General features: G+C 39.0%; 1 protein-coding gene and 1 long non-coding RNA gene across 6 annotated transcripts in view; one reads left to right on the top strand and one right to left on the bottom strand.

Moving 5' to 3' along the window:
- Window positions 1-15,682, bottom strand: part of LOC139153392 (uncharacterized) — a 62,762-nt gene extending 47,080 nt beyond the window's left edge. For all 3 annotated transcript variants that reach the window (XR_011556810.1, XR_011556809.1, XR_011556808.1), the window contains exon 1: window positions 15,133-15,682. This is a non-coding gene — a long non-coding RNA (uncharacterized lncRNA). The remainder of the gene's footprint in view (window positions 1-15,132) is intronic.
- SATB1 (SATB homeobox 1) overlaps window positions 15,149-17,841 on the top strand; it is a 186,222-nt gene continuing 183,529 nt past the window's right edge. The window contains exon 1 of one of the 3 annotated variants that reach the window (XM_070727244.1): window positions 15,149-15,940. The gene's annotated coding sequence lies outside the window, so the exon portion shown is untranslated. Of the gene's footprint in view, window positions 15,941-16,877; window positions 16,959-17,841 lie in introns of those variants that run through there. The other 2 variants (XM_070727232.1, XM_070727237.1) reach the window with 2 other exon arrangements.

The raw sequence follows: 17,841 nt of genomic DNA, 5'->3' as shown, positions 1-17,841 counted from the left end.
GCCATGAGAAATACAACTTGTGCCACCATTAAGGTCCTGCGCCACTTATTTGCAACACATGGTTGCCCTGATGTATTAGTTTCAGATAATGGGCCCCAATTCACATCAAGACAAATGGAATTGTTTTTAGACCAATTAGTTATCAGACACGCACTCATATCACCTTTTCCCCCTTGGGCTAACAGATTGGCAGAACGGTACATTAGAGTGGCCAAAGAGGCCCTGAGGAGATCAGAGCCAGGTGAGGTACAAGAGTGCCTAGACCAATTTTTGTTGACACAACATATTACTCCAAATGCAAGAACACAGAAAAGCCCTGCTGAACTTTTAATGGGAAGAAAATTGAGGTCCCCCTTAGATAGGTTACATCCATCATATTGTGAAGACAGAATTGTTCAAGTAAATCCTGAAAGATGTATGTTTATTGGTCAGACTGTATTTGCCAAAAATTTTGATGGGGGTTTAAACTGGCTGAAAGGAACTGTGGTACAACAAACTGCTCCAAAGACTTATTATATTCATTTGGAGGATGGCCGTCTGTGGAAACGGCACATCAATCATTTAAGGAGGCGCCTGGAACAAGCGACCTCCCAACAACAAGAAATAAACTTGGACACTAATATGGACTGTCAACCTTCACTTTCCACAGAGAGCTCAAAAAGACGGACTGTACAACAAAACAGCTACAGATCAAACAGTATGGACATAGACATTTACTTACCGAGCCTGCAGCGTGCATCCAGCACTGTGGGAATGGCATCCCGGGAGGCCGGTGATGTGTGTGCAGACTCAACACTTGGAACCGCCCCGCTGGCAAGGCCAGGGACGGCCAGTGAAGTTGCTGATGAGTCGACCTCCTCTTCGGCCGACTGCCAGGACACGAATGATCTGCGGAGGTCTGAGAGAGAAGTATGCAGACCTAGCAGATTGGATGACTTTCTCACATGGTTTTCAGAGTGACCCCTTTTTGAACCAAGGAGGGAGGGGTGTTGAATATTCATTAACCTGATGCAAATAGTTGAGTCACTGAATGATTGAATTTGGTTGGTTAAGAAATGACCGGGAAATTTAAGTGAGTGTCAGTTACTTTGAGCGGGAGAAAACAAAGTATAAAAGCTGTAAACTGACACTGTTATTCATTCGCGCCCAGGACAGAGTTTGTATAGCAGCCTTGTTTCTACTGTTTAAAGAATAAAAGAACATTTATTGTGACTACAGCCTCAGAATTATTCATTAAAGTTTTGGATTTTTTTTATTCCCCTCACCTCATCTTCTTCCTTCGGCAGCGACTGTCCTCCTCCTCTTCTTCTTCCTCCTTCTCCTCCCACTCAAATTCCAACCTTTTATTTCTTTCCTAATTGGTTTGCACACATTATTTGCTTTCACATTGATTCCTATGGGAAAAATTACTTCTACTTCCAAACTTTTCTACTTGAACCTGGTCACGGAACGAGTTAAGTTCTTAAATAGACGTACCACTGTATTTTATTGTACTCTAAGACCAGATATAAAAGTAAACTTCTCATAAAAAAAGTTTAAAACAGAACATAAATGTTCATATTCTATGATCGTTCATAAATTTTTAAAATTAGCAAGCAGGCTTACTACAGATACAATAAAGGTTAAGAATCAGACCAGGATATTTGCAAATATCAGTTAATTAGTTTACATTTCTCATAACCAGAATACCAGTATCCCAAAATGTTAGATAATAACCAATTTTTAAAATTCTCTAAATATATATAAATTTAGTCAATAAATAAATATTATGTTTTTAGATCTTAAAAGTCATTTTTCCTTGAAAGCACTTCACCTAGCTCTCACTTGAAAAAGCAAAGCTTCAAACTACCTAAACACATTATTAAAGCCAGCTAATTATGCTTTTCCAAAATAAACACTAAATATGCATAAAACCAACAGCTTTACTCTTGCTTTTTATTTCAACATTCTCTTCATTCTTGCCACTTAATACTTATTTGTGGTAGCAGCTGGTAAGCCTACTCAATAGCTGCAGAACTTCTTTTGATCACCATCTATAGATATATTGCAGTCTAGGCCTAGTGAAACAGAATGAATTCTAAAATGTCATCAACTTTTTAAACCTATATTTGTTATACAGGCACTCTTTTGCAACTGAATGGCTCTGAAGATTAATATGTGTGCAAAGGCTCTTTTTCATTTCAGTTACAACTAGATCAAATAAAAGAACCCATCAGGAATAACCAGCAGTTATTGCTTCTTAATGAATGTGAAAAGTTAGGTGATTTCAGTTCAGTAAATACTGGAAGAAGTTTCATTACTACTGAAGCACTTTCATCTTATTTTAAACTATTGAGGGTCACATCTATGCCAAAAATGAATTAACAGTAATATTTTCCCTTCTGTTTCTTCTGCACATTGCAATAGTAAGCAAGCTTGACTGTAAAAAATATGACTTTAGCAATCGAGTTGTTGAAGCGTGGAACTCATTACCGGACTCAGTAGTGTCAACCCCTAACCCCCAACATTTCTCCCTTAGACTATCCATGATTGACCTCTCCAGGTTCCTAAGAGGTCAGTAAGGGGCGTACATAAGTGCACTAGTGTGCCTTTCGGCCCCTGTCCAATTGTCTCTCCTTATCTCATATATATCATATATCTTTTCTCCCTTTCATATATCTTCTCCTCTATTTTTATATATTTTCTTTATATATAATACTTCATGTCTATTCTCTTCAATATGTATTGTGTATTGGACAAAATAAATAAATAAATAAACAAACAAACAAACAAATAAATAAAAATAATAATAAAGAGAATTGTAATTAATGGGAAAGCATATCTAGAAGACTACTTTCAGAAACCCAATACAATTCCTGTTTTCCAGGTTCCTTATGAGAAACAGTGCCAGAAGTTAGTAGTGTAGATGACTCATGGCTAGATTTTTTTTTAAATTACTGTACAGTACTGCATATTTCAGTGAGAAGTCTCTTAACTTTTTATAAGTATCAGTAAATTAATAGCATCACGTTTTTCAAGGGAAGTTAACAAATGAAGCTGTGTTTTTACCTGACCCTTCACGGACATTTCCAGCTATTTATTTCACTATCAATCATAGCACAAGTTGCATTATAAAGATGAGAACTTGAACACTGAAACAAGAGTATGAAAAAATAACTTTAAAATCCATTTCATGTTCAACTACTGCTCCATAAAAGAATCTTGAGCTATAACCTACTACATGCAAAACCAGTCAAACGGGCTCCTGCTTTCTCAATTTAAACTGCACTGAATCCAAATGTTAATATCTAATAATATTGTTTTGAGTGAACTTCCAGTGACCCTCCAATCCCAGGAAAATTCCAGAGCTCACATACTGTACAGAATTTGAACAAGTTGCAGAAACAGTTATTGAACACAGGGATCATTTTCATTTAGCACCTCATAATTAATTTAACAAAAGATACAATTTCTCCAAAATGAGCCCAAGAAATCACCTTACTTGTTTAAACGGAAGCATTTTTCTGAGCCAGGGAAGCCTGAAACCTACTGGAGCTTATTATTTCTGAATGTTTAGGGTTTGACAGTACCATACCCTATCCCCTCTGCTTCCTGAATTCCTGGTGGGCTAATGAAGATGAACTGGTTTCACGATATTGCTTCCAGCGCAGCTCTGAACATTTATGATATCATCAGCCACAGCACAAAAAGCAGAGATTCATGAACTCAGCATCTGGCAGATAAGCAAAAGTGAAGTTGATTTTCCAGAATATCCTTCAGTTCCATTCTCCAACCTTATTATAAAATTATAATGACACACCTTGTAATTTCTACGGGCACTACTATATTATATGGTGTTTCAGCATAAAGCATTCAAACTCATTAAGTAAAGGTTATTTCTTTTTTGCAAAAAGAAATAATACCATATGCTTAATGCAATGGATTTATTTATAGAAATAAATTTTTAATCGCTGAGCTATTTTCCTTACTCCTTTTTGTAGGATGATATTTACAACAGGTAAAAAAACAATGTAATGCTTTAGAAATATGCAGATACAAATCATTTAGAAAAATATACCCTCCATCATATGTAAGAATGTCCTTTCTACTTTTGGAAAGTTTTGTCTAACATGGGAATAAAAAGGATGTTTCAAACACTGCTCACAAAATGTAACTTGTAAATATATGCTCTTAACAATGAGGACAGGTAATTTATTAATCTAAAAATAAGAGGAAAGATTTTCAGGATTTTGATATTTTAATTCTGTGCATTCTATGGTTTTCCTGCGGCTCCATAGAAGTGCTGGAGATTTACAATGTTATATACAATATGTTTCATTTATTTAACCTTGAGTTTATATTTTACTTCTTTGCCAAGGAGTAAAGCCAAGCCAGTTAACAAATGTGAAATATATTACAGAAAACATCTTAAAACAACATTAGTCTAAGTACAAAGATTCTCCATTCTTTTTCAAAATATATTCAGACATTTATTCTGTGATTGTTGGTGGGGGGTGGATAGGAAGCATGAATAGATCTCCCTTTCCTCCGGCATTCATCTATAATCAGAATAAGCATGCCCAAGCATGCCTATAATAATTATGTATGCCATGTCTTAGGTAACACTGTGTTCAAACAAGGCTTAAGATATGGTGAAATTGTAATGCTCCAGATCCTTTAACTATTTTTCATGGATTACAAATCAGTTTACTCTCCTTAGGTATTCATAAAATGGATGACTTTCAACTAATTACTTTAACTTTCGTTAAGAGATATGCCCCTAACAACAAGAAACATCAGAGTTAACCAGTATCTTAATCCTCTTAACAAGGATTCTGAAACCAAGCTTTGAAACTAATGGAGAACTCCATTTAAATGCAAGTTTTATTGTCTTTCATTGTAGTTAGGTTTTTATGAAAATCTTAGTAATGATATATTATTTTGACCAACTAATGAAAATTAGTACCATTCCTATCAGAAAGACAACCCAATCTATGTTTCATTAAGGATTTGAACAATACACACTTATTAGTGCCAAACTGATTTCTTTTGAAAGCTAAATCTGATTTTATGTAGTAAATATTGAAATTTGCATTTAAAAATAGATGAGTATGAAGGATCGATTAATTCAATTACTAATCCATCATGAGGCAAAGGAAACTTTGGACAATGTAGTCAGATTTTCTTGAATTGTATTCTAAAGGAAATAAATTTAATAACACATTTAATAAACCATTTTAAGGGACTTGTTGAAGAAAATCCAGAAGCTGCAACTGGTGCAAAGTATGGCAGTGGGAGCAGTTATGTGCACTCCAAGAACAGCACGTTACACCTCTGCACCATGTGCTGCATTAGTTATAGTTTTGCTTCTGGGTGCAATTCAAAATGCTGGTTATTACCTTTAAAGTCCTACATGGCTTGGGGCTGAGTTATTTGAGTGCCTCTCCCTTAAATTACATCCATCAGCTCTGTCAGAAAATGTATGCTAAAAGTCCTGTCTTTTAAGGAGTTTTGTCTCATGGATCTAGGAGAGCCTTTTCTGCTTGGCACTCCCTTGAGGTTAGACTGGCCCCAACATTATTGGCCTTTAGGAGGGTTCTAGCAACATGGTTTTGTAATCAGACGCGGGAATCCCATGGTGGTACGGAGCCAGTACGGTATTGTTTTTTGATTGTTTATTGATTCTCCTGTATGTTACATTTTATATTTAATTATTTTTAAATTGTTTTACTTTATTTCAACAGTTACTTTTTGTTATTTATTTATATATATTTTTATTTTTATTTTACAGGCCACACATATGAAATGGGCAACTAATATCCAACTCAATACCTATATTTTTCTTTAATTATTATTTTTATTTTCCTTTGGGGCAATAAAAAAAAATGCATGCATATTATTATGCAAAAGAAATCTCAAATGTTTTTTGAGGATTGATAAAAAGTTTTCAGTAATGAAGGAAACATCTTTGTACACTTTCCATTGTGTTAAAATACTACTTGAAAGAGGATCTGGTTTTTTAAAAAATGGACAAAATTGCCAAAAATCTCAAAGTACAGTACATGAAAACAATATTATATACAGTATTTATTTTAGATTAATGACCTGAATTAGAACAATTTCATTCGAAAATGCATATTATCATCAGAAAGCTGCTCCATAAGAAAGTATAAAACCAATATTTATTTATTATTACTTAGATTTGTATGCCGCCCCTCTCCGAAGACTCTGTATATGTATATGTGATTTCTGGATCTTAAAATAATTAACCACAGTAGTAAGATTCATATATAATTATCATTTTCCAGTAATTTCTATGTTGCACAGTATCAATCACTCTTGAATCAACAGTCTCAAAATTCTAAAAGGAAGTGTATATGTCAAGTGTTCCTTGTTTAGAAAAAGCAAAACGGGCAAATTTCATTTAACTCATATAGAAATATTCATATATAATAGACCAGTGATGGCAAACCTATGGCACGGGTGCCACAGGTGGCACATGGAGCCATATTTGCTGGCACATAAGCCATTGCCCTAGCTCAGCTCCAGTGTGCATGTGCATGCTGGCTAGTTGATTTTTTGGCTCACACAGAAGCTATGGGATGACATTTTTGGCTTACAGAGGGCCTCTGGGGGGAATGAGGGAGGGCATTTTTGCCCTCTCCAGGCTCCAGGGAAACTTCTGGAGCCTGGGGAGAGCAAAAAAGGGCCTACCGGAAACGGGCCATTTCTGGCTACCAAAGGGGAGGGGGAGGGGGAGACCATTTTCACCCTCCCCAGGCATTGAATTATGGGTGTGGGCACTTGTGCACGCGTGATAGTGTACATTCACGCACTTTCGGCACCCATGAGAAAAAAGGTTCGCCATCACTGTAATAGATTGTTTAATACAAATTCTCCATTGAAATTAGTGAGTCTATTAGATTGCTAAATGGTTTAGGATTAAAATATACAGTCTAAATTCTGTATTAATGAAATAATCACTTCTAAAAGTCTAATAAAATATATTCAGTCATGAAATTATTTCAGTTAACCTTTAAAATGGAAATATCAGTTCACTCAGTGATATGTTAGCATTTAATGGTCAGTCTGTCTAGAGATGTAAAAGAGTTTACAAGGGAAGGCATTTATTAACAAAAATGTTATTCACTGAATGGTATCTATTTTGATAATGAGAGGAATGAAGAAAAAATATGGCAATGTGATGCTGGACTAGAACTAGGAAATCCAGGTTTTTGTCTTTGCATATACATGGAAGCCAGTTGAGTGACGAAGGCAGAGAGGCAAGAGGTAAAGAGGTAAGGAGAAGTGGGGAGTGAGGGACAATGGGTGTAACATTTCGAATAACAACCAAAAATTTCTGTTCGGCATCCAAATTTTTGTTCGGTATCTGGTGCAAAGTTTTAACACAATTGTTATCCAAAATTTTCTCTATCCAAGGCGTTCATTAACCAAGGTTCCACTATACTTTCTTTAATACTTTATGTATAGAAAAACTATACAATAGGAGTTCGAAGTTATGTCTGTTGCTTGTTTTTTTATTAGCTTTAATGCCATTGTTTATGGCAGAAAATAAAACATGCCTAATAAAATCCATTACAGTGATCCCCCGGTTATTGCGTTCCCGACCATTGCGAACAGGCTAATTTGCGATTTCTCAACCCGGAAGTCAAAACACCATCTGCGCATGCATGCCCTTTTTTTTATGGGCACGCATGCGTAGATGGCGCCGGGCAGATCAACTGCTGGGCGGCTTCCCTGGGTCTTCCCCCTCTTGCTGGCGGGAGGGCGAAGCCCCCCCAGCACCCGCTCGCCCGCCGTTCGCCCGGCCACCCGCCGTTCGCCGCTCGCCCACCTTTCGCCCGGCCACCCGCCGTTCGCCCGCCGTTCGCCCGCCCTTCGCCCGGGAAGTTTGCCAGGAGTCAGCGGAGAAGCCGCGCGCCTGTTTTAAAACGATCGGAGCCGGCCTGGGGGGGCTTTCCAGCAACCCCCGAGCCCCCAACCCGGGTTCGGGGGTTGCTGGAAAGCCCCCCCAGGCCGGCTGCGACGTTTTAAAACACGTGCGCCGCTTCGCAGCTGTCTCCTGAAGCCGAACGCTAACTTCCGCGTTCAGCTTCAGGAGACAGCTGCGAAGCGGTGCGGGTGTTTTAAAACGTCACAGATGGCCTGGGGGGCTTGCCCCCGAGCCCCCCAGGCCGGCTGAGATGTTTTAAAACACGCGCGCCGCTTCTCCGCTGACTCCTGGCGAACTTCCCCGCTTTAGGAGTCAGCGGAGAAGCGGCGCACCTGTTTTAAAACGATCGGAGCCGGCCTGGGGGGGCTTTCCAGCAACCCCCGAGCCCCCAACCCGGGCTCGGGGGTTGCTGGAAAGCCCCCCCAGGCCGGCTCCGATCGTTTTAAAACAGGTGCGCCGCTTCTCCGCTGACTCCTAAAGCGGGGAAGTTCGCCAGGAGTCAGCGGAGAAGCCTCGCTGCTGCGGCGGAAGTAAAAACACCATCTGCACATGCGCAGATGGTGTTTTTACTTCCGCAGCGCTACTTCGCGAAAACCCGCTCATTGCGGGGGGTCCTGGAACGGAACCCTCGCAATGATCGGGGGATCACTGTATTGTTCTTTTTTACCAAAAATAAGGATAGCTATATATATATATTACAATACCCAAGGTTATAATCCTCCAAACATTTTCTCCTTGTAGTTATTGATTTTGTAATTGTTTATAATATGGATTTTAAGGAATATAGTTACTCTTGTTTTTTCTGCTAGACAATTAAAATTCAGAATAATTATTCCTATTGTATGACTAACAGTATTAAGCAATATTAAATATAAATTCCTTCTGAGATTAGAATGCATCGTTTTCTGTGATTAAAAAATAACTTGGTCAATTATTTGCATACCGAGCAAATAGATCAACAGATGATGCTGTTAATATGGCTCTGCACTACATCCTACAACATTACTTTGGTCTCTAGCCACTATCATCCCTATCTTCAAAACAGGTGATCCAAGTATTGTTGAAAATTACAGCCCAATCTCATTTTTATTTATTATTATTTATTTTTATTTATTCGATTTTTATGCCGCCCTTCTCCTTAGACCAGTGTTCCCTCTAATTTTTTTTGGGGGGGGGGGGCGGAAAAGTATAGTGTCTGAGCGGCAGTCCCTTCGGGACTGGGCGGCACAGAAATAATAAACAAACAAACAAACAAACAAATAAACAAATAAAAAACCCACCCTGTTTTGCCTCAGAGAATTTCAAAATAAAATACTGTACTGTGTGTCTATAACAGTGAGCTCATAATAGGGCAACTCTATCAATATCAAAATGCCACTTAAATAGTTGAGCTAGTTTCAAACTAGATTTTGATTCTCTCTTCCTTACTCCCATTCTTTTTCTTTCTCTTTTCCTTCCTCTCTTTTTTCTATCTGTTTCTCTCTCTTCCTCTCTTCCTCTCTCTCTCCTTCCCTCTCACTCTTTCTCTCTCGGCTTCTGGGCAGGTTTGGAAAACTCTGAGTTGATGATGATTTTTAAGTGAGCGATTGCTCACTGCTCAGCTTAGAGGGAACTATGCCTTAGACTCAGCGTGGCTTACAACATGTTAGCAATAGCACTTTTTTAGCAGAGCTAGGCTATTGCCCCCACAATCCAGGTCTTCATTTTACCCACCTCGTAAGGATGAAAGGCTGAGTCAACCTTGAGCCGGTGATGAGATTTGAACAGCTGACCTACAGATCTACAGTCAGCTTCAGTGGCCTGCAGTACAGCACTCTACCTGCTGCAACACCCCGACTCTATTTATTTATTTATATGCCACTCATTAACAAGAGACATAAATACAACAATAGTAAAATGAGATCAAAATACACAATAAAATAAATAATATCATAAAACAATAATATCATAAAAGAACCATACATACATTACAGTCAATCTAATTCCAGGCCTGCAGGAAAAGCCAGGTTTTAATGGTTTGTGTTGTGTCTCTTGCAAAGTCATAGAATTTATCAGTAATAACCTACTTTCCAACAAATAATTTGCTTTCAGAAAAAAATTATTCTGTAATCTGCAACTCCTACACTGCAAAAACATATGGACTATTCAACTTGATCAGGGTAAATCAATAGATGCAATCTACACAGACTTTTGTAAAGCCTTTGATTCAATAATTCATGGTAAAGGTCTACTGAAACTAAAATCCTATGGCATTTCCAGACCACTACATGATTGGATAACAGTGTTCCTGTCCAATAGACAACAAGTAGTCAAAATAGGTAGTGGCATATCTAATCCTGCTCTTGTCATCAGTGGTGTCCCTCAAGGCAGTATTTTAGGACCAACACTCTTCATACTCTATATAAATTATCTCTATGGCCAGTAACTGTGTTCTCTTTGCTGATGATGTTAAAATATTTAATACCACCAACTACACTGCTACTTTTTAAAAGGATCTTGACCATGTAGCTGAATGATCTAACAACTAGCAACTTCAAATCTCAGCCAAGAAATGCTCTGTGTTATACACTAGCAAAAAGAATCAGAACACAAAATACAAACTTGGTGGAAATGAACTTATAGATGACTCTCACTCTGTCAAAGGCCTTAGAGTACTCATATCCATTGACCTAAGTGCCAGAGTCTACTGTAACAACATTGTCAAAAAAGCATTAAGAGCTGTTAATCTAATCTAACATAGCTGCTTCTTCAAAAACATTGAACTGCTAACCAGACTTACAAAACTTTTGTCAGATCAATTCTAGAATACAGTTCACCTGTATGGAACCTGCATTACGTATCAGACATAAATACAATTGAGAAAGTCCAGAAATATTTCACAAGAAGAGTCCTTCACTCCACCAGACTTGAAATACTGTGATTACACAATTTACAACTACGTCACCTCCGATCTGATCTAACAGTAGTTCATAAAATCACATACAAAAATGTCCTTCCAATTAGTGACTTCACCTTCAACAACACACAAGCACGTAATAGATTCAAACTTAACATAAACCGCTCCAAACTAGATTGCAGAACATATGACTTCCGCATTAGAGAGATCAACATCTGGAATGCATAACCTGACTCAGTGGTTTCTTTCCAAAACCCCAAATCTTTAACCTCAGATTGTCTACAGTTGACCTCTCCCCTTTTCTAAGAGGTTTGTTAGGGGGCGTGCATAAGTGCACCATTGTGCCTACCGTCCCTATCCTACTGTCTTCTTTTATCATTACTTACTACTTATGTTATGCTTATACAAACTACAATCCTATACTTGTTCAAATACATACATACATACATACATACATAAATCTTGAATCTCCAAAGACTATACAAGTGTCTTATTTATAGACTTTAGTTCAGCATTCCATCAATCCAGACACTCTTCTAACTAAGCTAAACCAGCTACCAGGATCTAAACACACTTACTGTATTTTTCGCCGCATATGGCATACCTTTTTCCTCCCTAAAAGAGGCTGATAATTAGCATGCATCTTATACTCTGAATGTAGCTCTCCCCCCCCACCAGTCACGATCTTCCCAGCTCTTACCTTGCAGGCTCTTTCATTGTTTCTCTCTGCAGAGAATGTTTTCTAAACCCTGTCTTTGTAGCATTTTTTTTCATTGCTTTAATTGCTTCAGATATTTCTTTCCAGCCCTAACCAGGTGCTATGAATTTACCCAAACTCTTTCATTATTACTCTCTCTGAATAAGGTTTTTTAAAGCCCTAACCAGGGGATAAAATAAAGCTGACCAGACTAAGGACACTAGCCACATGAATACCTGGTAAGCAGATTCTTTTCCTTATTTTCCTCCCCAAAACTAAGGTGCATCTTATATTCCAATGCATCTTATACTCCAAAAAATATGGTATAAGTGGATCATAAGCTTCCTAACAAACAGGAAGTAGCAGGTAAAACTAAGCAGAATCACATCAGATAGTGGTATAATAGGATAGCCCCCCTGTCCAGGCTGTGTGCTCTCACCACTTCTCTCTATATACCAATGACTGCATCACTAACAATCCATCTATTAAATTACTGAAGTTCACAGAATACACAATAGTGATCAGACTCAATCATGACCATGATGAATCCGCATACAGATGGGAGTTGAACAAATATCCGTTTGGTACGACCAGTGCTATCTGGAACTGAATACATTCGAAACCATAGAAATGGTGGTAGACTATAGGAGAATACTCACCCATACATCCACTTCTTACAATATTAGACAAAACTGTATCAACAGTAGAGACCTTCAAATATCTAGGTTTGACCATATTGCATAATATCAAAAATGTCATCAAAAAGCACAACAAAGAATGTTGTTTCTGCACCAACTCAGAAAGTTCAACCTGCCCAAGGAGCTGCTGATACAGTTCTACAGAGGAATTATTGAGTCTTTCATCTGCACCTTATAACTGTCTGGTTTGGTTCTGTAACGCAACAAGATAGATATAGGCTTCAGAGGTTAAAACTGCAGAAAAAAACCATTGCTACCAACCTGACTTCCATTGAGGATCTGTATATTACATTGTGAAAATATTTACAGACACCTCATATTCTAGACACAAAGTGCTTCAACTCCTACTCTCAAAACGATGCTATAGAGCATTGCACACTAGAATAACTGGACACAAGAACAGTTTTTTCCCCAAATCACTTGCCATCACTCACTAAACAAATAGTTTCCTCACTACTTTTGAACTACTGTATTTATTAAGTCTGCACTACTATTGATCTTCTGATCGTTCTCATCCATCTCTTCCTACAAATGACTGTATGATTGTAATTTTGTTACTTGTATTCTTACAATTTACAGTATATTGACTGGTTTCTAACATGATTTGATTGCTTATTTGTACCTGGACTATCATTAAGTGTTGTACCTTATGATTCTTGATGTACTTATCTTTTCTTTTATATACACTGAGAGCACATGCACCAAGACAAATTCATTGTGTGTCCAATCACACTTGGCCAATAAAATTCTGCTCGTCTATTCTATTTATTTTTTTTTAAAAATCACTCAGCTTTATTCATTTCTTCCCCATTCTCATTTTTCAAGAATTTTATAGAAAAACAAAAGTAATGTGGGAGGAAGACTTACTATATTTGATTTTTTCCAGTGCTCTAAAATACAAGCAGCATATGAAACTTAAAAATAGTATCAGTTTACTTCTGATCTCTTTGGTGGTACAGTATTCTACTATTAAGTAGAGCTTTAAAAATCTGTCTAAACTGGTTTGATTCCAGTTTGGATTAATTCAGATATGATTCATCCCTAGCAAACATATTTCAATGTTCATGTAAAATTTTAAGTAAAAATTTGGCTTCTATTGCTATTTGATCATATTACAGTTTTGGTGGTTTGCCCATAATGTAAGACAGGCCCATACTATCAAAAGGACAGCATGGTCTAACAATAACAACTGCAACTGTTTTATAATGATACAGTGTAACTGCATACTGTAGAATTATATACTGGACTGCATCTGTATTATTCCCATAAATAGCTGTCAAAAGCAACTTCGTTGATTATAATGTGGAACTTGACAAACGGTAGCACTTCCTGATGACATATTTTTATTCATCCTGATTGGCAATCACGGATAGGCCTTCAACAACAAATACTTAGAAACCATAAATAATTTCTCTCAAAATTATATAGTTTAAGTGCCAGACTGCTTCTCCTATGAGAATGGGTTATATAATAGATCAGAAAAGTCAGGAAACTAATATAAATACAGTTGGTAAGAAGTCTGCAGACTTAACTATTTTGTAAAGATAATATAAGGATAAGTATTCACCTTGGATTTGGACTGAGCCAACTTGATAAGGATTATAGCATTTTTAACATTCTACTTGAATAAGTAAAAAAACAACTTGGTCAGTACAGTACGTGATATATTTTGGGTGAGGCATATAAATTATGTTATGTGATCTTTAGTTTTATGTCTCTTTCTGTGAATTATGATTATTATAATTAATATTTTTAAAAGACAAAAGTTGCACCAAGTTATTAAGAAAAAGGTGTGCCCTCATAATCCTTGCATAGACATCATTCTTATTTTAAAAGATGTCTACAGATTTATCTGTAGTTAAGATTAATACATAATGTAAAAATTAGAAAAATGCAAAAATGAACACTTTCGATTTACACTAGATTTTGAATGCCCAAAAGCACTCTTTGGTGAGGAGTTCCATTTCAAATTCACTTTCCAGGTATACTCTTTATTCACTATTAAGACAGGGCTTTATTTTCTAAAGAAAAGGATATTTAAAGTCTGTCTTTGAAGTATGGTTACAAAAAAGATACAGTGCAAGATTCTACTGTGACTCTCCAAAAGTAAGAACCAAGAGCGAGCCACCCATATCTTGCTGAGGCATATCATCTTAATAAGCTTGCAAAGTAATACTGCAAAGCATAAAGCTTGCACAAAAAGCTTTTGAAAGCCCAGTATTTTAATTAATGGATAATATAAATTGGCTTCTATCATAGTCAATCCAAATTTCAAAGAGACGCCACTAAATTTGTTTCTGGTATACAGCTTTTGGTCCTCCCTTTTTTCTCACTTCCGAGCCCTTTTTAGCCTATCCCTTTTGGTCCTGAACGCAGGTCGTTTCCTCTGTTCTTTGGAGAAGGGCTGCTAGCTTGACAGATGGGGAACGTGTCCAAGCGCTTTATATCTTCTCGATTCTGAAGCTGAGCTTTAAAATATTGATCACCTTTGTTAAAATCCCTTTTTTGGAGTGTCCTATTCGCTCCCCCCCACTCCCCCCGTCGCCTTTCCTAAGGTTGGAAGTGAGCAGCAGATGAACAAACAAGCATGTGGTGTATAAATATTGGAATGAATGAGTGGGGTTGGGGGGCTGAAAAGAGTGGGTAAGGGAAATATATGGAAACAAGAGGGGAGGAAGGGGAGGGGGAGATAAGCGGGGTGGGGGGCGAGGAGCCCTAGTGTGTCTGATACTCCGGTGTGGGGCGCTGCACTCCGGGAGTGAAGAAGGGGAACAGTATTAGAAAAAAGGGGGGAGAAAGGGGTGGGAATATAATAGCATTTAAAACAACAATAACAACACAAGCCAACAACAGTGATTAGCTCCTACCCGTCGCACAGGGACTGGGAGGGAACTGTTGTGTGTCTCACCTGACTTCCTTCTTCCCCGGGGCGGCGAGGGAGGCAGCAAGAGGCGCGCACATATCACTCTTTCCAACCAAAAGCAGCACCAAAAGCAGCCCCTCAAAAAAAAAAGGCCCTTAAAGGCGAGAAGGGAGAAGAAATGGGAGGCGCAAATGGGCACGAGAGAAGAAAGAAAAGACTACCAAAATAACAAAAATAAACGGCTGGTAGAAGCGAGCCGGCCACCCTTCGCCTTTCGCTCATAGGAATCCGCGCGCAGCTTCTTCCTTCGCGCTAGTCCGGCGGCGGCGGTAGCGACAGTGGGCTTGTCTCGCTTCGGCTCCTACACAGCCGGGCAAGTCTCCGCAAGGGGGAGAGCCAGTGAGCCCAAACGGCTCAAGCCGAGCCTTTTTCTGCTTTGCTCTAGCTCCGAAGAAAGAAGGGGAGAGAAAAAGAAGGAAAAGGAACGCACCCAAGAAACGACCGCCAAAAGATCCCGCGGGCAGGACTAAAAATTGCAGAAAGAAGACGGAAACCGCGCTTTTTGAGCAGTTCGTTGGCCCTGCTGGTGTGTGGCAAGAGGGTGGAAAAGGCAGGCGGGCGCCGCCTTCTCGTCGTCGCCTTCCTTTCCTCAGTCACCGCCTGCCAGGCAGCTCAGAAGGGGGGAGGGGGGAGGGAGGGTGGCTGTGTGTGGACCCCCTCCTCCTTCCTTCCTTTAAACGCCCACTCCTGATGGGTGAAAAGGCAACTTGAAGTTCAGTGTAATTAACTTCGCCGGCAACTAGGAAGCTGAAGGTGTCGCCCAGCCTCGCCCGCCCTCTCCCCGCGCTCATGAGTAAGTTGGTTTTCTTCTATCTCTTCCATCCTCCCCATCCCGCCTTCGTTTTAGGTATGCCGCACCGACTGGTCACTCATGTTTAACACCTAGTTTTAAGTTTTTTTAGGAACTTATTGTTGTGGACAGTCCATTTTAGTCGGCGACTTGACAAAGCGTGGAAATCCGATGGGGGGATGGATGTGAATTCCTCTAATATTTGTTCTGAGCTGTCGGGATCGGCTCTTAAGAGGAACCCTCTTAACCTTCTCTTCCTTTATTTCCGGTAAAGGGAAACTCTACAATAGCTTGGTCTGGTGGAAAGTGGCTTGCAGAAGCGCAAACACCTGCTTCGTGCTCCCTCGTCTTGCCACCGCCTCCCAAGTAGATAAGTTTACAGGCAAGGTCCTTGGCAAGTTTGCTTGGCTCCGCCGTTCACTTTAACTCAGAAGTTTGGCTCAGTTCATAAGTTTCAAGGCCGGTGCCCCCGGGGATGGAGGACGAAGGAGGGGAAGCGCGGGCGAAGGAGAGGGGTGCCTGCGGGATGCTTGCGGCGGGTGGGAGAAAAAATGGTGCGGGGGGGGAACGGGACAGTGAAAGGCGGGGGCGCCAACGCGGCGACGCACTTCGTTCTGCCACTGCGTCTTGAAAATGAGGGAGTTTTAAAAGATTTCTATCTTGGCGGTTTGTATGACGGGGAAAGAATGTATCAGGCAAAATCATGCAGATAAATTTGAGGTGTTTTGGCAGAAATGGGCTGGGGCTTTGCGGCTGAGAAGGGAGGCATTTGGCCTGCCACTGACCTCCAGAAGGCGGCTCCTCATACAGGTGTACCTTCCTCTCTCCGCATGAGGTCCTTCTTTCGCTCTGAGTCCTGCCACTTTTTTGCAGGAAGGAGAGCCTGATGGTCCCCCAGGAGCTAAAAAAGGAAATGCAGTTTCCTTTTGATGGTAACCAGTAGCAAAGCTGGTGCTGGGAGATCAGTGATGGGGCAGCTAGATCGCTTGCCTCTGTGGAAATGTTTCTGCAAAGTTACATGGTATGTGGGCCCTTTTTTTTCTGCGGCGTTTGTCCACGTGGAAATTGAACTGTTCCTGACATACATTATTAAATGGTATCGGTTGTGTTATCTAGAGTCTGCCAAAGTTTGGCATGCTTGTCATAGCTTCTTACATTTTTGTCCCTCTCTGAAAAGCTTTGGCAACTTTTGAGATCCGTCTCTGAAAAGCTTTGGCAATGACAACTAATGTGCCTGAGTTAAAATGTCTATTTTAGTGAAGAAGCCCTTTGCTTATTGAAAGCTGCAATTAATAGCTTTCGGTGTATTGACAGAATTATTTTAAGATAAATTATTATTATTATTATTATTATTATTATTATTATTATTATTATTATTATTATTATTATTATTATTTTAAGATAAGTCTAGAATATAAGAGTGGAGAATTAGGACCTCTGTTGTTAAGCCTTTTTGAAAGATCTAATTTAGAAGCCACTCTATATTTTCATAATATTTTTTAGGTCTAGTGCATTCATATACCTCTGCTCCAGACTGCTGGCAGAAATTAGCAAAGAGGCTTACATTTTTGACAAATGTGCACACAAGAATATCATTAATTGATGTTTTAAATCTTAACAACCTAAGCATCTGTTACAAAACAAACCTAATATATTTACCCTGTTTTTCTCACATTGTTAAGAAAGGTTATATTATGTGTAAAATTTCAATTTTTGTTGGCAAAAGGAATTCATCGGGTATTTCACTGTTCCTGAGGAGTGTTTACAGCAGTCACCAAATATGGAAGACTTAATTGCAACACTCTCTTAAATAAAGAAGAAAGGAATCAATATTAACATAATTCAGAAGCACAGTATACCTCACTAAGTTTAGGCAAAGCAATAAGTTTTGCTTTTTAAATATC

This window comes from Erythrolamprus reginae, chromosome Z (assembly GCF_031021105.1).
Source record: "Erythrolamprus reginae isolate rEryReg1 chromosome Z, rEryReg1.hap1, whole genome shotgun sequence".
Lineage (NCBI taxonomy): Eukaryota > Metazoa > Chordata > Lepidosauria > Squamata > Dipsadidae > Erythrolamprus > Erythrolamprus reginae.
This window is presented reverse-complemented; position numbering and strand designations above follow the sequence as displayed.